The 26,294-nt window shown below is 38.4% G+C and overlaps 3 non-coding genes across 3 annotated transcripts; all 3 read right to left on the bottom strand.

Annotated features, from left to right (window-relative positions):
- Positions 1–981: 981 nt before the first annotated feature.
- LOC126000202 (U6 spliceosomal RNA) lies at positions 982–1,088 on the bottom strand. Its single transcript, XR_007492561.1, has one exon. It is a non-coding gene; the product is annotated as a U6 spliceosomal RNA (small nuclear RNA).
- A 20,726-nt stretch (positions 1,089–21,814) lies between these two features.
- Positions 21,815–21,948, bottom strand: LOC125999859 (small nucleolar RNA SNORA51). The gene has a single exon (XR_007492321.1). It is a non-coding gene; the product is annotated as a small nucleolar RNA SNORA51 (small nucleolar RNA).
- A 3,685-nt stretch (positions 21,949–25,633) lies between these two features.
- On the bottom strand, positions 25,634–25,767 carry LOC125999848 (small nucleolar RNA SNORA51). The gene has a single exon (XR_007492312.1). It is a non-coding gene; the product is annotated as a small nucleolar RNA SNORA51 (small nucleolar RNA).
- Positions 25,768–26,294: the final 527 nt, after the last annotated feature.

Here is a 26,294-nt window from a genome sequence, read left to right as displayed (position 1 = left end):
GGTAGATTTGGGACATTGGTGGTGGGAATGTTGTTCTGGTGAAGGGGGGTGTTTTTTCATGACTGAAACTTAACCACAATCATGTTTGTAATCAAGGTGTTTAAATAAGGATATTATTAAAATGTACACATCTGGTAAAAACTCCTTATACTATGAGAGATCCTATTTCATTTAGCAACAGATTATATGTTATAGACACCAATGAAAATCAAATGTTCAAGGTACTAAAGGGTCTGTAACATTTGGAATAGTACTACAAATATGTAAAAAATATAATCACATTGGTTAAAATCTATGTGTTCAAATCATGTGTTTTGTCAATCATTTGAATTTTCTGTTTTTGGTGTTTTCTTTACTCATTGACTGCTCTTCTGTTTTAAAGTGATGATCATCACAATTTTATGAATTTTGAATCTTCAGTGCTTGATGCTTCCAATGAAATGCACCAACAACCTGCCTATCATTTATTTCTACATAAAGCTATGCATAATATCTGACTTGGGCTGGTTTTATTTATGTGCTTGTTTCCAAATAAATCACTATTCCAGCGGATGTAATATGCTGACAAACCATTTCATGCTTCCACCCTTCAATTGGATGAGTTCTATCACAGAGAATACCCTGTTCAGTATAACTTCTTCAAAGTGAACCCTAAGTTTTGTTTATTGTTGTTTATTTATCTACTATTATTTATTGTTTTTTACTCATTATTGTTACAGAAATGAGATATGGATTAAAAAAGGGCAAAATCAATCGATGTCATTTTGAAGGTTTTATCAATGTAATGGTATTTGTTCTCCATTTCTATAGATTGTGAGGGTATTAGTATATGAAAGGAGGGTTTCTTCAGATTCCCAGGGCCGCATATATATTACAACTGGAATGAACACTAACCACTGCATTCTTTCCCCAAAGAGATAATACCAAAATGACAGTAAAGTGTAATGAAAAAAAATGTGGTAGGTTAATTTAATTTCTAATATTTTTATGGAACGCTTCACTAATTTGCGTGTCATCCTTGCGCAGGGGCCATGCTAATCGTCTCTGTATCGTTCCAATTTTAGTATATGTGCTGCCAAAGCGAGCACTAATTCCTAATTTTAATTCTTCGAACCCCTATTTTTTTGGAAGGGTTGTTTTGGTGCCACACCTGATGTTGCTTAGGGTTGACTGCTGATCATGCACTCAGGAAACATTCCTGTTGGGCTCAGTGACCATATGGGATGCTGAGAATTGAAACCAGGTAGGCTGCTGGCAAGGCAAGTGCCCTCCCACTACTCTATTGCTCTGGCCAATGTTTCTAACCTCTAGCCAAAAAAATCTGGATATTTTGCTCAGTCTCTGGGATTAGTTGGAGTGTTATATTTTTGGCATGTGGGATATCAACATATGTGACATAAGTAGACCTTTAGAAAATACTTGCAAAAATGAGTTTTCTTGCTCTTGCACCTTTTCCTTTGCCGTGAAAATTTATTTTGAACTGGTCTTCTGGAGATAAGTGAGAGACACACAGGACAGAGCAGAAATGAAATCAGAATAAATCCGTAAGCAGAAAAGAAAGGGAAGGAGAGGGTCACTGGTGATTTCAGTTCTGTCAGCAAATTTGTGAAAACTAAAATATTATATATGCTGGTACATGAAATATGTTGATAAAATAAAAGACAAAGTCTTGTATGTGTGAGAGACTCAGCGAACTGCCAATTGATTATCTACTTCTAATCTTCTATTTGGTGTGACAGATAGTGTATTCATGCTGCTGGAGAAAAGGGGATTGTTGGGATCTGTTTACAGTATAACATTGAAAATTGCCTTTAATGTTGACTTCTCTACCCACGTAGAATGCTGTTATATAATAGCAGGCAGATGTGAATGTCCTGTTAAACAAAAAAGAGGAACACTTTTCCTTTAAGAGCTTAGGTGTTGATCCAGCAGTGCTGTGGAATCTAACTCTCAGAAATGAGGCAATGAGAAAGAGAAGAAAAAGAGAAAGCAGAGGATAGAGAACAATAGAGTTTTACTTAATTTCATAAAAAGAGCTATGTACTGACAAATGTGATGAGACAAGAAGTAGAGGATTTTACAAGTAAATTAAGTTCAGAAAGCTCAACCAATATAATTAACAACATTTTGGAAGAAAACGTACTTTAAGATAGCTCATGCTATAACTGTATATATTTAACTGATTAATCAATTAGTACTTAGTTGATTAATCTAGCACTTTAAGATATAAATATTTTACCAGGAGAAGCATGGATGTCAAATACAGATTTATAGTAGATAATGCTTCAAAAATGGGTCTAAGTTTGAGAACTAGCAATAAGAAACTTCTGTTCCATTAAATTTTGCTTTGTGTTAAGGCTGGAATGGGAAGGGTGCTTGTCATGCATGTGGCCAGGCTGGATCCAATCCCTGGTACTATTTATGGTCCCCCAATGACGACCTGCAATGATCCCTGAGCTCGAGCCAGGAGCAAGCCCAGAACCCTACTGGATATGACCCCAAAACAAAACAAAACAAATTAGAAATTCACTTTCTGTTAGTTGAATATCTCTCTCATTATGTACAAGGAATAATAAGCACCCTAGCATCATAATATTACTATGTAGGGTTGTATAACACAGAAAACTACCAACCTACAAATGATACCAACAACTTGACAAATATGAATGACCTTTTCTGAGCTCAAGATTTCAAGATCATTGTCTCTAGAACTGCAATCAATGGTCAAGAGTGCTCTTGACCTTATTATGACTGGTGCTTTGATTATAATCTCTCACATATACAAAACTAGGTAGAGTGCTCTCGAATTTAACTCCTATGAAGAGGAGTTAAAACATATGCTGTTCTCTGGAGCAACTGTTTCTAGCAGTTACATGGAGAAGCTATTTATGAATTGCAGAGAGCAGCTTTGGAAAAGGTTTAACTATATCAGGCAGTGAAACTCACCACGGAGAAAGAAAATCTAGTCTCATTTATTTTATTGTGTTTCTGCTTTGGCGAGACAACTGTAAGTTCTCAAGCCTTACTCCTGAGCTTGTAGTCAGAGATCAGTCTCGGTGGGGTTTTAGGGATCCTATGGAGTGCCAGAGATTGAACTCTGGTCAGCTACATGTGAGGTAAACTCTGAGGAAGAAACAAACTTCAGCTTCACTCTCCAGACTTGGATTTAGACTTTTTTCTTTTCTTTTTTTTTAGGTTTTTTTCCTATTAGGGCTCTAAGATTCTTTTTATTTTATTTTTTATATGTATTTTTTTGCAAGAGTCATTACACAGAGAATGCTTTAATGATTCACTACTTCTGCTCTGTCCTAGATGGCAACCAGAGAGAGACAAGGAAGGGCAGAAATTAGGTATTACAAGTTCTCCAGGATAATTTGGCCAGGCTATTTATGCCACGATACTTTACTGAAGGATCTAGAACAAGCACTTGGGAAGCCAATGATGAGAAGGATCATTGTGTTCATTTATTATTATTCTTTTAAGTGTAAGGGTATCTGTGGAATGATTTTAAAAATGTGTGTTTTATCCTCTCCTAATGACAAAATACTGGTCTTACTTGGCAATATATAAATATTACAAGAACAGTTTCCTATTTATTATAACATTATGCCAATATCTGGGGAGGATATCAGGATATAATCTGATCCTTAGATATCTCTCTAATTTAAAGAATAAAGTTAAAACTAGGGGCCAGCGAGGGGGCGCTAGAGGTAAGGTGTCTGCCTTGCAAGCGCTAGCCAAGGAAGGACTGTGGTTCGATCCCTCGACGCCCCCTATAGTCCCCCCAAGCCAGGGACATTTTCTGAGCTCTTAGCCAGGAGGAACCCCTGAGCATCAAATGGGTATGGCCCGGAAACCAAAAAAATAAAAAATAAATAAATAAATAAATAAATAAAAAGAATAATGTTAAAACTGAAGAAAATCAAGCAATTTGTAGGGGTGCAGCCCAGAGCAAGGGATTTCTGAGGGATTTCCTGAGCTATCTATGTCCCTTAAAGGCTTCATGCACAGATACATTACAGAGGTCAGAACAATAACCTATTTTATCATTAGGATGTGGAAAGATAAAAATTTTGGGAAGAGGTGATAAAGAAACAAAGCATCCTTTATTGAAAAGGAATAAAAGTGGCCCAAAGCAATAGCACAGTATGTAGGGCACTTTCTTGCATATGGTTGACTCAGATTCAATCTCTGCATCACATATGAATCCCTAAGCCCCATTAGGAAATGATCCTGAGTGCAAATCCAGAAGTAAAGTCTGAACATCTCGAAGGCTGGCTCCAAAACAAACAAACCAAAAAAGGTGTGGTTAATGATTGAATCTGATAAACAGTGATGGCTATGAGAAGAATCTGAGGCAAGATTTTGGATACAATTTTTCAACATAAGCTTGAGTTTGTCCAAAATAGCAGTTGATAACATGTATTCTATAGAAACACTGTTTTGCTAACCCCTTTCTACCATTAACTCTTAGCACCTTAGCTCAGCATCTCGGTTTCCTCTACTCTAAATTAAAGATCAAAACACATTTCTGGGGTTTGAGCCATGGTACAGTGAAGTGCACTGCTTGCCTTGCACGCAGCTGACCCAGGTTCAATCCTCGCACTTTAAAGCTTCCCCAAGGCTGCAAGGCAAGCAGTGAGTCAGGAGTAAGCCCTTACCACATTCAGCTATGTCTCCAAAAACAAGCAAAAAAAAGTACAGATTTTAGGGACATTGTGATTGTTAAGCAAATATAAATATTTCAAAAGTACACTGGTTATAAGTGATATGACAATAATTGTTATATGTTTGAATAATGTTTGGAGCACTCTTGGAGATATTTGCTTCAACTAAAAGCACTGTTCCTGTGTTAATTTTTCTTGTTTTTATATTACACTAAGGGTTTCACCATTACAGAAAGCTAGGTAACTTGTTCCTGTTCTTTTAGCAGCTTCTTTTTAGTTTATATATTTTTTAACTTAAGTAAAATTTAAAGTGTGAATAATAATTGTTGACTAGTTAATTGGGAACACATGCAAAACATGAAAACAAAACCAGAAGAAAGCACATGGAAAAAATGATGATCCTTAAAATTAAGCCTAGATTGCAAAGAAAAATTCACCCAAACCAGCTGTTATTTATTTCTGATTGTGTTCTGGGTTATTGCATAGGTGAAATTTTATTTTCAACATGAAAATTAATGAAATACCTAATTCTATTCTCAGGCCTGCCTGGACCATTGGCAGCGGAAGTAGCTAGACTGAGGCTGATATAAATATGTAGTGGAAAGATTCCAGGTATCTGGATAGGATGCATTAAAATAAGAAAAGTGGAGGTGGGCAGAGAAATAGCATGGAGGTAAGGCAATTGCCTTGCATGCAGAAGGACTGTGGTTCGAATCCTGGCATCCTGTATGGTCCCCCGAGCCTGCCAGGAGCGATTTTCGAGTATAGAGCCAGGAGAAACCCCTGAGCGCTGCTGGTATGACCCCAAAAAAAACAGAAACAAAAAAAAAGATTAGAAACCTGGACATAAAATACTCAGAAAAATTTTAATAAATCATATCAAAATATTTTTTTGGTTTTGGGGTCAGGCTCAATGATGCTCAGGGGTTACTCCTGGCTATGCACTCAGAAATAGCCCCTGGCTTGGGGGAACCATATGGGATGCTGGGGATCAAACCTAGATTCATCATGTGTCACTACCACTGCACTATCACTCCGGCTTTTCATGTCAACATAGTAACATTAACTTCTATCATTTGTAATATGTAGATGATCACAAAGAACTTGCAGGAAAATTTTAGAGGTATGTTTAGGAAGGAATCATCAAGTGAGGACAGGAATTACATAATTACTCTAAGTCTTTTATTCCTACACACTTTTATTGAGCAATTTTTGGTATACTTTTACCTTTTAATAGATATCTCTTTGGGAAATATGTTCATTATATATAAATTTTCGTGAATAATTGATTTAGAAGTTTTAAAAGATTATTATTTATATATCACTCTCATTTATCACTCTAACACTCTTGTCATTGAAGTCAGTATACATATAAGTCATTGAATATTCAACTGGTCATAAACCCCATATTCTTTAAGTGTACCCTGCTGCCTTTCTGATTATAACAAAAATACCATTTTACATAGCAAAAATAACCACACACAAATAATACTTATTTATAGTTATAATGAGATGCTAATTGAAAAGTAGGTTTTGTTAGTGAGTTGAGAATCAAAAATTTTAATGCAACAGAGAACTTTATGTGAGGCATGACTTATTAGTTGTAATTCTTGATGGAGAGATAGCATAGAGGTAAGGTGTTTGCCTTGCATGCAGAAGGGTGGTGGTTCGAATCCCAGCATCCAATATGGACCCCCGAGCCTGCCAGGAGCGATTTCTGAGCTTAGAGGCATGAGTAACCCCTGTGCACAGCTGGATGTGACCAAACAAAAACAAACGTTATAATTCTCTTGCCCACCACCATATGTCCTACAACAGGCATCTTCAGCTTAACACAAGTTGATATGTAGTTCCAAGGAGACTTTATACTTAAAATTGTTTATTTAACTGATTGTTTATCTTTTGAATCACACCATATAGTTTTCAGGGTATACTCATGACTCTGTGCTCAGGGATAATTCCTGATGGAGCTTAGGGGACAATACAGGGTACAAGGTATCAAATCTAGGTCAGCCCATGCAACACCATTGCGTTCAATAAAGTTTTGTCTTGCTGACCTGTATAAATTTTCAAGTACTGTCTATTAGACCATCCATTGGTCATTTGTACTTAAAATTAATAAGAGGCAAGAGACATTGTGTTGAAATTTTGAGTGTCAGTCTTTGGTCCAGGTCTCCAGTGAATTGTTAGTCCTCTCTGATCACTGAAAGCCTGTCATGGCGAAGATTAAATGTTCAAGCTAGATGTTATTTTCCATTTGAATATGTGAAATGCAGCTTTAATTCTGTCAGTCAAACACAGAACATGAAAAATGTTATAATAGTTCAGATAGTTCAGATACTTCAAGTATAGTCATTTATTGCTGAAGGAAAAGGAGTATATTCTTGTTCCAATTTTGGCCTAAAATAGCCAACCAAATGGCATTATTTCCACCATTAAGGTACATATATAGACCGTTACTTAAAAGGTCAATTACAAAAAAAGTTTGACTCCGATGTTCTAGTGCATAGTTTTCTATATTGCCAATTTTTCTATCCCTTCTTTCCTAGATTGATACTACCTATACATAATAATCATCTATGGATTATATAGTTTTATTCAACTTCCCCTTTCTATCCTCATCTGCTAAAATACCAAGCAATATCTTTATTAACTAATCTATATTTATTTCATATCACTGTTATCTATTATTTATGCTATCCATTCTACCTGTAAAAACTTAATATTTCCTTCTTTATAGGATCTGATGCATCTTACTTCTAAAGATAATTTGACATAAATGTTCTCTCACAAATTTTTTTCTTACACTAAATTTTCTTTTATTATAAACTATTATATTTAAAAGCCATGTATTACATAGTTGTCATAGATGATAACAATAGATTTATTTCAAGAAAGACAGAGCAAAATTATTTGAAAAAATGGAAAACATAGAAAAAAGGAAAAGAAAGAGAAAAAAGAAGAGTGAAAAGAAGTAACAGAATAATCAACTAGTCATAGGAACTAACTAAACCTGCTGACTTAATGACCTTAATGCACAGATTCAATTACTTCCTTGGTTTCTGAAACTTCACTGGCATCAGGTACTATTGGGGTCAATTGGCGAGCTCCTATACTGATGGCAGTATTAAACAAAATTGGAGTTGTCACATAGCCACAGATATAGCCCTTTGATTCATAAATTTCAAACACTATTTCTGATTTTGTGACTTTTGTGTGTTTTCAGCTTCCAGCATTTGGCAGTATATGAAGGTGGAAGAGGGGATTCCCACACTCAAAAAAATTCTTGTGATGTTAGCCCAAATTCATATTTGGAGTTTTGGTCATGTTGGAGTCTCTACAGAGAACTCTAGGTAAATGGTGAAATAGGTCATTGGCTAAGTAACTACTGTGGGTGATGGGTGTAGCAGGCATCCTTACACTATATTTTGTTGGCTAAGATTATGTTCCACTCCTATTCACAGAAATGAAAGCCTCTGTTTATGGTCATATTTGATACTAAGTTTTTCATTCATTTTTTGTTTGTTCTTTTTTGGGGGGTGGGGGTCATACCCGGTAGCACTCAGGGATTACTTTTGGTTCTATGCTCAGAAATCGCTCCTGGCAGGCTCAGGGTAACTGTATGGGATGCCAGGATTCGAACCACCGTCATTCCGCATGCAAGGCAAAAGCCCTACCTCCATGCTATCTCTCCAGCCCCTATTGTTTTCATTCTTAAGAAATAATCTTGGGTATTTTATTGCTTTAGTTACTTACACTGTACCATTGAAAAATAAACATTCACACCTGATATTAGAAAAATGGTAGAAAAAAAGGCTTTATTGGGCATAGGAAATTAAACTCACCAGGCAATATTCTCCTTTAATTTATATAGCATGTTAAATAAAATTCTGTTCTCAGCAAAGCTATATATGGTGTCTAAAAATGAAAGATGAAAATAAGTTTTTGACAATTATCTATATAAACTTTGAGCTACCTCATTAAAAAGTATTCAAATTTGTAGCAAGGAAATTGAATAAAATGAATAACAAGAGTTTGGAGATAAAATTAGAAAAATCAATCTTAGGGTTGTAAAAGGAATATTAAGACAAGTAACATATCTATATTTCTATTTATAAATGAATGTTTAAATAAATTTACTTTTGATGATAATTGATATATTCTTACCAAAGATACCATTGTTATCAATTATTACAAAATTTTCTAGAAACAACAGTGTCTCTTCTTCTACAGGCTCAAATTTATTGGGTAGAATATTTTACACTCCATTAGAACTATTTTGACTTTATTAAGAATTAGTGATGTGATGGAAATGATGGTAATCTGAGTTACCATAACTATACAATAAACAACATATTGAACTCTTCATAGAGATAAAAATATATTCTTCCAGGGAGTTATTTTATTATTAGAGAATATGCAATGTACTAATATATAAAATGAATTAAATATAATCTAGATAGTTTATAGGTAAAATATTCACAAACTCATAAATACTTTAATGCTACTGTTCCTTGAATATTTAATTTAAGATGCATGCCAACAGAGTGAGTAAGAGGTGGCTGACCTCGGGGACTGCCATGTGAAGTGCTGATTGACTCACTTGCGGAGTCCCTGCCTGGCTGTGCTTCTTCTGAGGAAACTGAGGACCTGAAGAGAGCCCTGTCTGTCCTTTTCTGTCTTTTCTGACTCCTGAAACTCTCCTCAGAGCCCTGGGAAGCAAGCCCCCAAAAACTGCATTCGGAAGCTACCCAGCGAGCAGGTGAGTGAGTAAAAAATGGCTGACCGTGGGGACTGCCAGGTGAAGTGCTGATTGACTCACTTGCGGAGTCCCTGCCTGGCTGTGCTTCTTCTGAGGAAACTGAGGACCTGAAGGGAGCCCTGTCTGTCCTTCTCTGTCTTTTCTGACTCCTGAAACTCTCCTCAGAGCCCTGGGAAGCAAGCCCCCAAAAACTGCATTCGGAAGCTACCCAGCGAGCGGCTCTCCTCAGAGCACTGGGAAGTGAACCCCAAAAAACTGCATTCTGAAGCTACCCAGCGAGTGAGCAAAAAAGAACACCATTGCAACAAGAAGAAAAAAAATCACACTAAGAACCCTGCTGGATCACAGAAGCAAGCATTTCTCTCCGGGCTGTCATCTCTGCTGCGTGCTCGGGCCTAATATTTGATCCTGTGTGAGGCTTCATCCACAGAGGACCCCCCCTCCCTTAGAGGCAAGTCGGCCCATCCAGAAAGGGCGGAGCCAGAGGAGTGTGCTGCCTGCATCATATAGCCAATGAATTCCACCACAACACGTAGAAAAAGCCACAATACAAGTGTGACAATGGGGAAACAACGCAGGCCAGCATCAGATATAGAGAATAAAGATGATAATTCTGAGGACCAGATAATGACCAACCAACTAATCAACCTCTCAGAGAAGGACTTTAGACTAGCAATATGGAAGATGCTCAAAGAACTCAAAGAAACCATGGATCGTGTTGAACAGAACACTAATAAGAACCAAGAAAATATGAAGACAGAAATCACAAAACTCCAAACTGAAATAACATGTCAACTAACAGGTCTGAAAAAGTCAGTAAATGAAGTGAATGACAAAATGGATAAGCTCTGGGACAGGGTATCAGAAGCTGAGAATAGACTTGGTGCTGTGGAAGATGAGATACATAATAATTCCATACAGCAGGAGAGATTGGAAAAAAAACTTAAAGCAAATGAACAGACAATGGAAAAATTAGTCAAAGAATGGGAACAAATGAAAATAGAAGTCTATGATAAGATCAATAGAAAAAACTTAAGAATCATTGGAGTCCCAGAGACCCAGGAAGAAAATTTCCAGGAAGAATCAACGGTCAAGAACATCATTAAAGAGAAACTTCCAGAGCTAAAGAATTTATGTGATCAAATCCTGCATGCTCAAAGAGTACCAACCAAAAGAGACCCCAGAAAAACCACCCCAAGACACATCCTAGTCACAATGACAAATCCTACAGATAGAAACAGAATTCTAAAAACAGCAAGATCAAAAGGGGAAATTACATTCAAGCAAGCATCCTTGAGATTTACAGCAGTCCTGTCACCAGAAACACTCAACGCCAGAAAGCAGTGGTGGGACATTGTGACAAGACTGAATGAAATGAATGCTTCACCTAGAATACTGTACCCAGCAAAACCCACTTTCCGGTTTGATGGAAGAATACAGGGTTTCACAGACAAAAAACAGCTCAGAAACTTTACAGACTCAAAACCAGTGTTAAGAGAAAAACTGAAAGACCTAATCTAAGACAAGACTAACCAAAAGACACACCAAATTTCGATATAAAGATGGCATTAAATCCCAGGACAATTCTTTCTCTCAACATCAATGGACTAAATGCACCAGTCAAGAGACACAGAGTGGCTAAATGGATCAAAAAACTCAATCCAACCTTCTGCTGCCTACAAGAAACGCACCTGAATAGCCAGAACAAACATAGACTCAAAATAAAAGGCTGGAGAAAAATTATCCAAGCAAACAACACCCATAAAAAAGCTGGAGTGGCCATCCTAATATCAGATAATGCAAACTTTATACTCAGGAAGGTTGTAAGGGATAAAGATGGACATTTTATACTAATCAAGGGGTATGTTGAGCAGGAAGAAATAACTCTCCTAAACATATATGCACCGAATGAGGGGCCAGCAAAATATTTAATACAACTGTTGACAAATCTGAAAAATAATATCAATAACAACACAGTAATCGTCGGGGATCTCAACACGGCTTTGTCAACACTAGATAGGTCAACCAGACTGAAACCCAACAAGAATATACTAGACCAGAGGAGAGAAATGGAAGAAAGAGGCCTAGTGGATATATATAGGACAGTCCATCCCCAGAAACCTGGGTACACATTCTTCTCCAATGTACATGGGACATTCTCCAGGATAGACTACATGCTGGCACATAAAACATACCTTCATAATATCAAGAGAATAGAAATTTTGCAGACTACCTTCGCTGACCACAAGGCTCTGAAATTATTTGTGAATTCCAAAGGGACTCAGAAGAAAAACTTTAACACCTGGAAGTTAAACAGCCTCATACTGAATAACCAGTGGGTCCAAGATGAAATCAAGGAGGAAATCAAAAGGTTCCTGGAAACAAATGACAATAAAGACACAAACAATCAGAACTTATGGGACACAGCAAAAGCAGTACTGAGAGGAAAATTTATAGCTTTGCAAGCACACATCAGGAAGGAAGAAGAAGCATAACTGAGTAGCTTAATGACACAGCTAATAGAACTAGAAAGTGCTCAACAAAAGGACCAAAAATAGGAAGACAGAAGGAAATAACAAAGCTGAGAGCAGAAATCAATGAAGTGTAAACCCAAAAAACAATCCGAAAGATCAACGAAAGCAGAAGTTGGTTCTTTGAAAAAAATAAACAAGATTGATAGACCACTGGCAAACCTAACAAAGAAAGAGAGAGAGAAACTTGATAACTCGTATTAGGAATGAAAAAGGAGAGAGCACTACTGATATGACAGAAATTAAAAGGGTAATCAGAAACTACTTTGAGAAACTCTACGCCACTAAAAATGAGAACCTGGAAGAAATGGATAAATTCTTGGACTCTTATAATCTTCCACGGTTGAAGGAAGAGGATGTAGCATATCTAAACACCCCCATCACCATTGATAAAATTAAAACGGGAATCAAAGGTCTGCCGTAAAACAAAAGCCCAGGCCCAGATGGATTCACTAATGAATTCTTTCAAACTTTCCAAGAGGAACTGCTACCAATCCTGGCAAGACTCTTTCATGAATTTGAACAAACGGAAACACTTCCAAATAGCTTTTATGAAGCCAAAATCACCTTGATACCTAAACCAGATAGAGATGCTACAAAAAAGAAAATTACAGACCAATATCGCTGATGAATGCAGATGCAAAGATCCTCAACAAAATCCTGGCAAATAGGATTCAAAGCCTCATGAAGAAGATCATTCACTACGATCAAGTCGGGTTTCATCCCAGGAATGAAAGGATGGTTTAACATCCGTAAATCTATCAACATCATACACAACATCAATAACAAGAAAAATAAAAACCACATGATCATATCAATAGATGCAGAGAAAGCATTTGATAAGGTCCAACACCCATTCTTGATCAAAACTCTCAGCAAGATGGGAATGGAAGGAACCTTTCTCAATATAGTTAAGGCCATCTACCACAAGCCAGTGGCAAATATTATCCTCAATGGAGAAAAACTAAAAGCCTTCCCTCTAAATTCTGGCACAAGACAAGGCTGTCCTCTCTCACCACTCCTATTCAACATAGCACTGGAAGTACTTGCTATAGCGATTAGGCAAGTAAAAGATATCAAGGGAATCCAGATAGGAAAGGAAGAAGTCAAGCTCTCACTGTTTGCAGATGACATGATACTCTACTTAGAAAACCCTAAATACCAAGGCATTATACAGATTTAATGCCATCCCTCTAAAGATACCCATGACATTCTTCAAAGAAGTGGATCAGACACTTTTGAAATTCATTTGGAACAATAAACACCCTCGAATAGCTAAAGCAATCATTGGGAAAAAGAATATGGGAGGAATTACTTTTCCCAACTTTAAACTGTACTACAAAGCAACAGTTATCAAAACAGCATGGTATTGGAATAAGGATAGGTCCTCAGATCAGTGGAATAGGCTTGAATACTCAGAAAATGTTCCCCAGAGATACAACCATCTAATTTTTGATAAAGGAGCAGGAAATCCTAAATGGAGCAGGGAAAGCCTCTTCAACAAGTGGTGTTGGCACAATTGGATAGCCACTTGCAAAAAATTAAACTTAGACCCCCAGCTAACATCATGTACAAAGGTAAAATCCAAATGGATTAAAGACCTCGATATCAGCCCCAAAACCATAAGATATATAGAACAGCACATAGGCAAAACACTACAGGACATTACAGGCATCTTCAAGGAGGAAACTGCACTCTCCAAGCAAGTGAAAGCAGAGATTAACAGATGGGAATATATTAAGCTGAGAAGCTTCTGCACCTCAAAGGAAATAGTGCCCAGGATACAAGAGCCACCCACTGAGTGGGAGAAACTATTCACCCAATACCCATCAGATAAGGGGCTAATCTCCAAAATATACAAGGCACTGACAGAACTTTACAAGAAAAAAACATCTAACCCCATCAAAAAATGGGGAGAAGAAATGAACAGACACTTTGACAAAGAAGAAATACGCATGGCCAAAAGACACATGAAAAAATGTTCCACATCACTAATCATCAGGGAGATGCAAATCAAAACAACGATGAGATACCACCTCACACCCCAGAGAATGGCACACATCACAAAGAATGAGAATAAACAGTGTTGGCGGGGATGTGGAGAGAAAGGAACTCTTATCCACTGCTGGTGGGAATGCTGTCTAGTTCAACCTTTATGGAAAGCGATATGGAGATTCCTCCAAAAACTGGAAATCGAGCTCCCATACGATCCAGCTATACCACTCCTAGGAATATACCCTAGGAACACAAAAATACAATACAAAAACCCCTTCCTTACACCTATATTCATTGCAGCTCTATTTACCATAGCAAGACTCTGGAAACAACCAAGATGCCCTTCAACAGATGAATGGCTAAAGAAACTGTGGTACATATACACAATGGAATATTATGCAGCTGTCAGGAGAGATGAAGTCATGAAATTTTCCTATACATGGATGTACATGGAATCTATTATGCTGAGTGAAATAAGTCAGAGAGAGAGAGAAAAACGCAGAATGGTCTCACTCATCTATGGGTTTTAAGAAAAATGAAAGACACCCTTGTAATAATAATTTTCAGACACAAAAGAGAAAAGAGCTGGAAGTTCCAGCTCACCTCAGGAAGCTCACCACAAAGAGTGATGAGTTTAGTTAGAGAAATAACTACATTTTGAACTGTCCTAATATTGAGAATGTATGAGGGAAATGTAGAGCCTGTTTAGGGTACAGGCGGGGGTTGGGTGGGGAGGAGGGTGATTTGGGACTTGGGTGATGGGAATGTTGCACTGGTGATGGGTGGTGTTCCTTTTATGACTGAAACCCAAACACAATCATGTATGTAATCAAGGTGTTTAAATAAAAAAAAATTAAAAAAAAATATGAAGTAGATACAAATAAAAAAAAAAAAAAAAAAAGAAAACCCTAAATACTCTACAAAAAGCTTCTAGAAACAATAGACTCATATAGCAAGGTGGCAGGCTACAAAATTAACACACAAAAATCAATGGCCTTTCTATACACCAATAGTCATAAGGAAGAAATGGACATTAAGAAAACAACCCCATTCACAATAGTGCCACACAAACTAAAATATCTTGGAATCCACTTGACTAAAAATGTGAAGGACCTATACAAAGAAAACTATAAAACTCTGTTCCAAGAAATAAGAGAGGACACGCGGAAATGGAAATGCATACCCTGCTCGTGGATTGGCAGGATTAACATCATCAAAATAGCAATATTCCCAAAGGCATTATACAAATTTAATGCTATCCCTCTAAAGATACTCATGACATTCTTCAAAGAAGTGGATCAGGCACGTTTGAAATTCTTTTGGAACAATAAACACCCTAGAATAGCTAAAGCAATCATTGGGAAAAATAGTAAGGGAGGAATTACTTTCCCCAACTTTAAACTTTACTACAAAGCAATAGATATCAAAACAGCATGGTATTGGAATAAGGACAGTTCCTCAGATCAGTGGAGTAGGCTTGAATATTCAGAAAATGTTCCCCAGACATACAATCACCTAATTTTCGATAAAGGAGCAGGAAATACTAAATGGAACTGGGAAAGCCTCTTCAACAAGTGGTGTTGGCACAACTGGATAGCCACTTGCAAAAAATTGAATTTAGACCCCCAGCTAACATCATGTACGAAGGTAAAATCCAAATGGATTAAAGACCTTGATATCAGACCCAAAACCATAAGATATATTGAACAACACAAAGGCAAAACACTCCAGGACATTGAGACTACAGGCATCTTCAAGGAGGAAACTGCACATTCCAAGCACGTGAAAGCAAAGATTAACAGATGGGAATATATTAAACTGAGAAGCTTCTGCACCTCAAAGGAAATATTGACCAGGATACAAGAGCCACCCACTGAGTGGGAGAAACTATTCACCCAATACCCATCAAATAAGGGGCTAATCTCCAAAATATACAAGACACTGACAGAACTCTACAAGAAAAAAAATCTAATCCCATCAAAAAATGGGGAGAAGAAATGAACAGAAACTTTTACAAAGAAGAAATACAAATGGCCAAAAGACACATGAAAAAATGCTCCACATCACTAATCGTCCGGGACATGCAAATCAAAACAATGATGAGATACCACCTCACACCACAGAGAATGGCACACATCACAAAGAATGAGAATAAACAGTGTTGGCGGGGATGTGGAGAGAAAGGAAGTCTTATCCACTGCTGGTGGGAATGCCGTCTAGTTCAACCTATATGGAAAGCAATATGGAGATTCCTCCAAAAACTTGAAATCGAGCTCCCATACGACCCAGCTATACCACTCCTAGGAATATACCCTAGGAACATAAAAATACAACACACAAACCCCTTCATTACACCTATATTCATTGCAGCACTATTTACCATAGCAAGACTATGGAAACAACCCAGATGCCCTTCAACAGACGAATGGCTAAAGAAACTGTGGTACATGTACACAATGGAATATTATGCAGCTGTCAGGAGAGATGAAGTTATGAAATTTTTCTATACTTGGATGTACACGAATCTATTATGCTGAGTGAAATAAGTCAGAGAGAGAGATAAACGCAGAATGGTCTCACTCATCTATGGGTTTTAATAAAAATGAAAGACATTCTTGCAATAAAAATTTTCAGACACAAAAGAGAAGATGGAAGTTCCAGCTCACCTCAGGAAGCTCACCACAAAGAGTGATGAGTTTAGTATAGAGAAATAACTACATTTTGAACTTTCATAATAATGAGAATGTATGAGGGAAATGGAGAGCCTGTTTAGAGTACAGGCGGGGGTCAGGTGGGGAGGAGTGAGACTTGAGACATTGGTGATTGGAATGGTGCACTGATGATGGGTGGTGTATTTTACATGACTGAAACGCAAACACAATCATGTACGTAATCAAGGTGTTTAAAAAAAAGTCACATAAAGATGGACAGAGCTGTTTTTAATTAAAATTTTTTAATTGAAAATGTTAAAAAAAAAGAAATCCATTCTGAATCTGAAACTTTCTTTAGAAACCTCCTCTAAGAACTGACTACGAAATGGTAAGAAGGGGAAATTATGAGTGCCAATGAGCCATTTAGGACTAGGTGCAGTGATCAATAACTTGGAGAAAACATACTTTCTGATCTCAATTGAACTAGAGATGAGGAAATAGTATATAGAGATCAGAAACCCTTCAGCAGTGCAATATTCCCATCACCAATATCGCAAGTGTCCTTCCTTCCCACTCTACCCTGGCCTGTACCCTAGACAGGCTTTCTTTATTTTTTCTTTTCTTGTTTTGAGTTGGAATATTTTTAATTCTCCTTCCCATCTGAATGCGAGTTTAGCTGGGGAGTGGACTCTAGGTTGAAAATTTCTTTCATTCAGTAGTTTGGATATGTTATTCTTCTCTTTTCTTTCCTGTACAATTACATATGAATGATCTGACTTATTCTTATGTTCTTTCCATTATACTTCAGGTTTTTTCTATTTTTTACTTTAAAACTCCCATCTCTCTTTGTTTCTGTTTTTGTTATTTTTCTCACTTATAATCCAATATGTTTTGGTGTCGTTCATTTAGGCTCTCTTTTGTTTGTCACCCTTTTTGCCTCTTAGAGTTATACAGCATCCTCTTTCCAGAAAGTGGAGGAGTTCTCTGCTATTATCTCCTTCTCTAATTGTTCTTCTCCTTCCCTTTTTGTCCTCACCTGGTATTCCTATAAATTTGAAATTACTTGGATAAAAATATTATTTACATCGGTGCCACAGAAAATTAATCAGTGATGAATCCGTTGAATAAAAGATGTAACGGACCTATACAAAAGATGTGCATAGTTCTTCTTCAAAAAATGTAAGAACACACTCTGCTAACTAAACACGTCTGCTCAGGATTGGGAGGATTCATGTCATTGAAATAGCAATAAGCTCCAAATCATTGTACCGATTCACGAAGGCTGTGGAATAGTGCCATGATATTCTACACAAAGCTGGTCAAACACTCATGAAATCACGTGGAGCAATAAACTGCACTTAATAAGTTAAGCATTCTCATGGGAAAATGTATAGGGATGGATCACCTTCAAATGAAATAATTCTACAAATTGTTATTAATAAATACAGCCTATTCCTGAAATAAAGAAAGGCCCTCCAATCCATTGCATAAAATGAAGACTTTGAAACAGACCCTCGGGTATTTGGGTCAAACCCGGCAGTCTTCAGGGCTTACTCCTGGCTCAACGCTCAGAAATCGTCCCTGGCAGGCACAGAGGACCATATGGGATGCCAGGATTCGATCCCTTTTCTTTCTGCATGAAAGGCACACGTCTTAACGCCATGCAATTTCTCCAGCACAAAGCATTTAAAGTAGCTATCAGTATGGCCGGGAAAATAAATATGGAGCTTGTCTTACAGGGGACCAACTAGGGTTTGATAAGCAGTGTCCTGTATGGAAATCTGAGCAGTGCAACATTCCCATCACCAATATCCCAAGTGTCCTTCCTTCCCACCCTACCCTGGCCTGTACTCTAGACAGGCTTTCTTTATTTTTTCTTTTCTTGTTTTGAGTTGGAATATTTTTAATTCTCCTTCCCATCTGAATGCGAGTTTAGCTGGGGAGTGGACTCTAGGTTGAAAATTTCTTTCATTCAGTAGTTTGGATATGTTATTCTTCTCTTTTCTTTCCTGTACAATTACATATGAATGATCTGATTTATTCTTATGTTCTTTCCATTATACTTCAGGTTTTTTCTACTTTTTACTTTAAAACTCCTATCTCTCTTTGTTTCTGTTTTTGTTATTTTTTTTTCCATTTATAATCCAATATGTTTTGGTGTCGTTCTTTTAGGCTCTCTTTTGTTTGTCACCCTTTTTGCCTCTTAGAGTTATACAGCATCCTCTTTCCAGAAAGTGGAGGAGTTCTCTGCTATTATCTCCTTCTCTAATTGTTCTTCTCCTTCCCTATTTGTCCTCACCTGGTATTCCTATAAATTTGAAATTATTTGGATAAAAATATTATTTACATCGGTGCCACAGAAAATTAATCATTGATGAATCCGTTGAATAAAAGGTGTAACAGACCTATACAAATGATGTGCATAGTTCTTCTTCAAAAAATGTAAGAACACACTCTGTTAACTAAACACATCTGCTCAGGATTGGGAGGATTCATGTCATTGAAATAGCAATAAGCTCCAAATCATTGTACAAATTCCACGAAGGCTGTGGAATAGTGCCATGATATTCTACACAAAGCTGGTCAAACACTCATGCAATCAAGTGGAGCAATAAACTGCACTTAATAAGTAAAGCATTCCCATGAGAAAATGTATAGGGAGGGATCACCTTCAAATGAAATAATTCTACAAATTGTTATTAATAAATACAGCCTAGTCCTGAAATAAAGAAAGGCCCTCCGATCCATTGCATAAAATGAAGACTTTGAAACAGACCCTCGGGTATTTGATCTAGTGATTTTGGGGGCTGGGGTTTTGGGTCAAACCCGGCAGTCTTCAGGGCTTACTCCTGGCTCAACGCTCAGAAATCGTCCCTGGCAGGCACAGAGGACCATATGGGATGCCAGGATTCGATCCCCTTTCTTTCTGCATGAAAGGCACACGTCTTAACGCCATGCAATTTCTCCAGCACAAAGCATTTAAAGTAGCTATCAGTATGGCCGGGAAAATAAATATGGAGCTTGTCTTACAGGGGACCAACTAGAGTTTGATAAGCAGTGTCCCATATGGAAATCTGAGTACCACCATGAGCAACAGTGACCTTGACAATAACACCAAGCAATTAAATAAAAATAAATAAAGGAGTAACTAAAATCATCAAAAATGAAGGTAAATGTTCATCATGATTAAAATAAAGAGTATTTGCGAATTATATCCTGGACCATGATATGTTAGGAAAATATGATATTTTTTTCAAGGTAAGCCATCCTGTATGAACGGTAGTGCCATTTCTATAATGGTTAAGCTAGTCTAGGAAGTTCCTACCAACGCAGGAAACCAGTAAGAGACACATGTTAGGAGTGTGGAAGTTCTATGTCACTATATGTGGAAATCCATTCTGAACCTGAAACTTTCCTTAGAAACCTCCTCTAAGAACTGACTACGTAATGGTAAGAAGGGGAAATTATGAGTGCCAATGAGCCCATTTAGGACTAGGTGCAGTGATCAATGATTTGGAGAAAACATACTTTCTGATCTCAATTGAACTAGAGATGAGGAAATAGAAGACCTTAATTGCAGGAGACCCTTTAAGAGATGTTGATGAAGCCCACCCCACCCCATTTCTTTAGTCAAGCCCACTGAACTCTGGCTGGGCCCTGCCCCTACAAATGTCACCAGATAGCCTTTGTGATGTAACTTCACCTCAGGCTGCTATTGACTGGGGCAATATCTTGCAGCCCACCAGAACAAGGGGGGTGTTTCCGCTGGTGCCAGGATATTACTGGGCGCAGCAGAAGCCAGAAGGCAGCAGGCACTGTTGGTGCTTCACCATGTCAAATTCAGAGGAGGAGGGAGGTGCTTCTGCTTCCGGTGCCCAAACATGGCCAAGCAGAGTCACAGTGAGGAAAGTTATCCTCAAGAGGTCCCCGGGGCAGCAGGACTTCTCCTGTGAGGTCCTGGATGACTCTCATGAGCTTGACGACAAGGAGAAGGAAGAAGAGATTAAAAAGGTGAGTTGACTCTGGTCTTGGGTAACTTTTCCTTCAATTTTGCCTCAGAGTCTCTTCCTTTCCCCACATGGAGCCTGACCCTTCCATGGTGGGCCCTCCTTCAGTGTTGCCTTATATTCCAACGGGAATGTTGGGTTCTTTCGGGGTGGTGGAGGGGCTGGCCCCAATTCTGGCAGTGAGACAAGTGTTGGAATGTAGTGTGCTTGGATCTCTGCATGCAAAGATTTCATTATGATGCTGAAAGTTCAAGAAAAAAGTCTATTTCAATGACAAAGGCATTTCTGTAGACCTTGATCTCCTACTAGGTGAAAGAGATAGTAGAAATGGTGAACACCAGGCTGAAGGAGAATAAGAGTAGGCGTAAAGGGAAGACGGTGCACGTCTTTGTATTTTGGTACCGAACTAAGAAGGCAAAGGACAATCAGCCCAAGAATGACGAGGAAGGTGCGGAGACACCTTCAACTTCCCAGTGCTCATAATCTCTCAAAGATTGTGCTTGCCCTCACAAAGGCAGTGCACACGTGCTTTCTTTGCTCTATCAAGTGCAAGTCGATCATGTAGTTGCCCCAATAAAACATGGAGCAAAATGTTAACTTTGTAGTTTTCTTTGTGTGGGACCAGGAAGGGAAGAAAGGAAGGAAGGGAAGAGTGATGTTGTGCAATAATGACCCAGCAACTTTCATTGCTGAGTTCTTTGCACGAGTGATAACTATGTATGGATTGGTGACTGAAAAAATGGTTCTTGACCCTTTATCCCACTGCTAACAAATAAAAGGGCTGTTGTTTTCCCTCCTTACCTTGCCATAGAGTTTTTCTACTGATCGAATGACAAATATAACAGTATACAGAATATTGATACAATAGTGTTAATTTTATGATGTTACTGCATAAAATTAGTTCTAGTTGTTTTTTCAGTAGAATTTCTATTTTTCTATCCTTTTACTCTGAGCATGTTTCCATACTGAAAAGTTAAGTGTGCTTCCTGAACGCAGCAGATAACTGGTTTTTGTTTCCGAATCAACGCGATACTCTGCATTTTGATGTTTATTTTTTTTTCACATTACCAAGTAAGGACAGTATGACAGAAATGGCTCTTTAACATGTATTGTGTATGATTGTTGTCTTAACATTGGGAATTTGGTTTGTTTAATTGACCTTTGAGTAGTTCAGTTTCATTAGCTGGAGTTTATGAGTTTTTCTTGCCCACCCGATTCACAATACAGACCAGGCAGAGGGCCTGGTTTGAGGTGTGTACAGGGAACATTTACTGTACCTGCTCTTTCTATATAGTCAGTGTAAAGAACACAGCCTGTGGTAAGCTTTGAGAGTCCAGATCTTTTCTTTTCTGTTTTTTTTTTTTTATTTTTTTTTGGGCCACACCCAGCGTTGCTCAGGGGTTACTCCTGGCTGTCTGCTCAGAAATAGCTCCTGGCAGGCACGGGGACCATATGGGACACCGGGATTCGAACCAACCACCTTTGGTCCTGGATCGGCTGCTTGCAAGGCAAACACCACTGTGCTATCTCTCCGGGCCCCAGATCTTTTCTTAACTTTTCTTTTGATTTCCTTTTATATAGAGATCAGAAACCCTTCAGCAGTGCAACATTCCCATCACCAATATCCCAAGTGTACTTCCTTCCCACCCTACCCTGGCCTGTACTCTAGACAGGCTTTCTTTATTTTTTCTTTTCTTGTTTTGAGTTGGAATATTTTTAATTCTCCTTCCCATCTGAATGCGAGTTTAGCTGGGGAGTGGACTCTAGGTTGAAAATTTCTTTCATTCATTAGTTTGGATATGTTATTCTTCTCTTTTCTTTCCTGTACAATTACATATGAATGATCTGATTTATTCTTATGTTCTTTCCATTATACGTCAGGTTTTTTCTACTTTTTACTTTAAAACTCCCATCTCTCTTTGTTTCTGTTTTTGTTATTTTTTTTCATTTATAATCCAATATGTTTTGGTGTCGTTCTTTTAGGCTCTCTTTTGTTTGTCACCCTTTTTGCCTCTTAGAGTTATACAGCATCCTCTTTCCAGAAAGTGGAGGAGTTCTCTGCTATTATCTCCTTCTCTAATTGTTCTTCTCCTTCCCTTTTTGTCCTCACCTGGTATTCCTAATAAATTTGAAACTATTTGGATAAAAATATTATTTACATCGGTGCCACAGAAAATTAATCAGTGATGAATCCGTTGAATAAAAGATGTAACAGACCTATACAAAAGATGTGCATAGTTCTTCTTCAAAAAATGTAAGAACACACTCTGCTAACTAAACACGTCTGCTCAGGATTGGGAGGATTCATGTCATTGAAATAGCAATAAGCTCCAAATCATTGTACACATTCCACGAAGGCTGTGGAATAGTGCCATGATATCATACACAAAGCTGGTCAAACACTCATGCAATCACGTGGAGCAATAAACTGCACTTAATAAGTAAAGCATTCCCATGAGAAAATGTATAGGGAGGGATCACCTTCAAATGAAATAATTCTACAAATTGTTATTAATAAAAACAGCCTAGTCCTGAAATAAAGAAAGGCCCTCCGATCCATTGCATAAAATGAAGACTTTGAAACAGACCCTCGGGTATTTGATCTAGTGATTTTGGGGGCTGGGGGTTTGGGTCAAACCCGGCAGTCTTCAGGGCTTACTCCTGGCTCAACGCTCAGAAATCGTCCCTGGCAGGCACAGAGGACCATATGGGATGCCAGGATTCGATCCCCTTTCTTTCTGCATGAAAGGCACACGTCTGAACGCCATGCAATTTCTCCAGCACAAAGCATTTAAAGTAGCTAACAGTATGGCCGGGAAAATAAATATGGAGCTTGTCTTACAGGGGACCAACTAGGGTTTGATAAGCAGTGTACCATATGGAAATCTGAGCACCACCATGAGCAACAGTGACCTTGACAATAACACCAAGCAATTAAATAAAAATAAATAAAGGAGTAACTAAAATCATCAAAAATGAAGGTAAATGTTCATCATGATTAAAATAAAGAGTATTTGCGAATTATATCCTGGACCATGATATGTTAGGAAAATATGATATTTTTTTCAAGGTAAGCCATACTGTATGAACGGTAGTGCCATTTCTATAATGGTTAAGCTAGTCTAGGAAGTTCCTACCAACGCAGGAAACCAGTAAGAGACACATGTTAGGAGTGTGGAAGTTCTATGTCACTATATGTCAAAATCCATTCTGAACCTGAAACTTTCCTTAGAAACCTCCTCTAAGAACTGACTACGTAATGGTAAGAAGGGGAAATTATGAGTGCCAATGAGCCCATTTAGGACTAGGTGCAGTGATCAATGATTTGGAGAAAACATACTTTCTGATCTCAATTGAACTAGAGATGAGGAAATAGAAGACCTTAATTGCAGGAGACCCTTTAAGAGACGTTGATAAAGCCCACCCCCACCCCATTTCTTTAGTCAAGCCCACTGAAATCTGGCTGGGCCCTGCCCCTACAAATGTCACCAGATAGCCTTTGTGATGTAACTTCACCTCAGGCTGCTATTGACTGGGGCAATATCTTGCAGCCCACCAGAACAAGGGGGGTGTTTCCGCTGGTGCCAGGATATTACTGGGCGCAGCAGAAGCCAGAAGGCAGCAGGCACTGTTGGTGCTTCACCATGTCAAATTCAGAGGAGGAGGGAGGTGCTTCTGCTGCCGGTGCCCAAACATGGCCAAGCGGAGTCACAGTGAGGAAAGTTATCCTCAAGAGGTCCCCGGGGCAGCAGGACTTCTCCTGTGAGGTCCTGGATGACTCTCATGAGCTTGACGACAAGGAGAAGGAAGAAGAGATTTAAAAGGTTAGTTGACTCTGGTCTTGGGTAACTTTTCCTTCAATTCTGCCTCAGAGTCTCTTCCTTTCCCCACGTGGAGCCTGACCCTTCCATGGTGGGCCCTCCTTCAGTTTTGCTTTATTTTCCAACGGGAATGTTGGGTTCTTTCGGGGTGGTGGAGGGGCTGGCCCCAATTCTGGCAGTGGGACAGTGTTGGAATGTAGTGTGCTTGGATCTCTGCATGCAACGATTTCATTATGATGCTGAAAGTTCAAGAAAAAAGTCTATTTCAATGACAAAGGCATTTCTGTCGACCTTGAACTCCTATTAGGTGAAAGAGATAGTAGAAATGGTGAACACCAGGCTGAAGGAGAATAAGAGTAGGCGTAAAGGGAAGAAGGTGCACGTCTTTGTATTTTGGTACCGAACTAAGAAGGCAAAGGACAATCAGCCCAAGAACGACGAGGAAGGTGCGGAGACACCTTCAACTTCCCAGTGCTCATAATCTCTCCAAGATTGTGCTTGCCCTCACAAAGGCAGTGCACAAGTGCTTTCTTTGCTCTTTCGAGTGCAAGTCAATCATGTAGTTGCCCCAATAAAACATGGAGCAAAATGTTCACTTTGTAGTTTTCTTTGTGTGGGACCAGGAAGGGAAGAAAGGAAGGAAGGGAAGAGTGATGTTGTGCAATAATGACCCAGCAACTTTCATTGCTGAGTTCTTTGCACGAGTGATAACTATGTATGGATTGGTGACTGATAAAATGGTTCTTGACCCTTTATCCCACTGCTAACAAATAAAAGGGCTGTTGTTTTCCCTCCTTACCTTGCCATAGAGTTTTTCTACTGATCGAATGACAAATATAACAGTATACAGAATATTGATACAATAGTGTTAATTTTATGATGTTACTGCATAAAATTAGTTCTAGTTTTTTTTCAGTAGAATTTCTATTTTTCTATCCTTTTACTCTGAGCATGTTTCCATACTGAAAAGTTAAGTGTGCTTCCTGAACGCAGCAGATAACTGGTTTTTGTTTCCGAATCAACGCGATACTCTGCATTTTGATGTTTATTTTTTTTTCACATTACCAAGTAAGGACAGTATGACAGAAATGGCTCTTTAACATGTATTGTTTAGGATTGTTGTCGTTACATTGGGAATTTGGTTTGTTTAATTGACCTTTGAGTAGTTCAGTTTCATTAGCTGGAGTATTATGAGTTTTTCTTGTCCCCCCCATTCACAATACAGACCAGGCAGAGGGCCTGGTTTGAGGTGTGTACAGGGAACATTTACTGTACCTGCTCTTTCTATATAGCCAGTGTAAAGAACACAGCCTGTGGTAAGCTTTGAGAGTCCAGATCTTTTCTTTTCTGTTCTCATTTTTTTTGTTTGTTTGATTTTTGGTTTTTGGGCCGCACCCAGCGTTGCTCAGGATTTACTCCTGGCTGTCTGCTCAGAAATAGCTCCTGGCAGGCACGGGTGACCATATGGGACACCGGGATTCGACCCAACCTCCTTTGGTTCTTGATCGTCTGCTTGCAAGGCAAACACCACTGTGCTATCTCTCCGGGCCCCAGATCTTTTCTTAACTTTTCTTTTGATTTCCTTTTATATAGGGATCAGAAACCCTTCAGCAGTGCAACATTCCCATCACCAATATCCCAAGTGTCCTTCCTTCCCACCCTTCCCTGGCCTGTACTCTAGACAGGCTTTCTTTATATTTTCTTTTCTTGTTTTGAGTTGGAATATTTTTAATTCTCCTTCCCATCTGAATGCGAGTTTAGCTGGGGAGTGGACTCTAGGTTGAAAATTTCTTTCATTCAGTAGTTTGGATATGTTATTCTTCTCTTTTGTTTCCTGTACAATTACATATGAATGATCTG

Source organism: Suncus etruscus, chromosome X (genome assembly GCF_024139225.1).
Source record: "Suncus etruscus isolate mSunEtr1 chromosome X, mSunEtr1.pri.cur, whole genome shotgun sequence".
NCBI lineage: Eukaryota > Metazoa > Chordata > Mammalia > Eulipotyphla > Soricidae > Suncus > Suncus etruscus.
The sequence above is the reverse complement of the archived record's forward strand: the minus strand, read 5'-3'. Positions and strand labels throughout refer to the sequence as shown.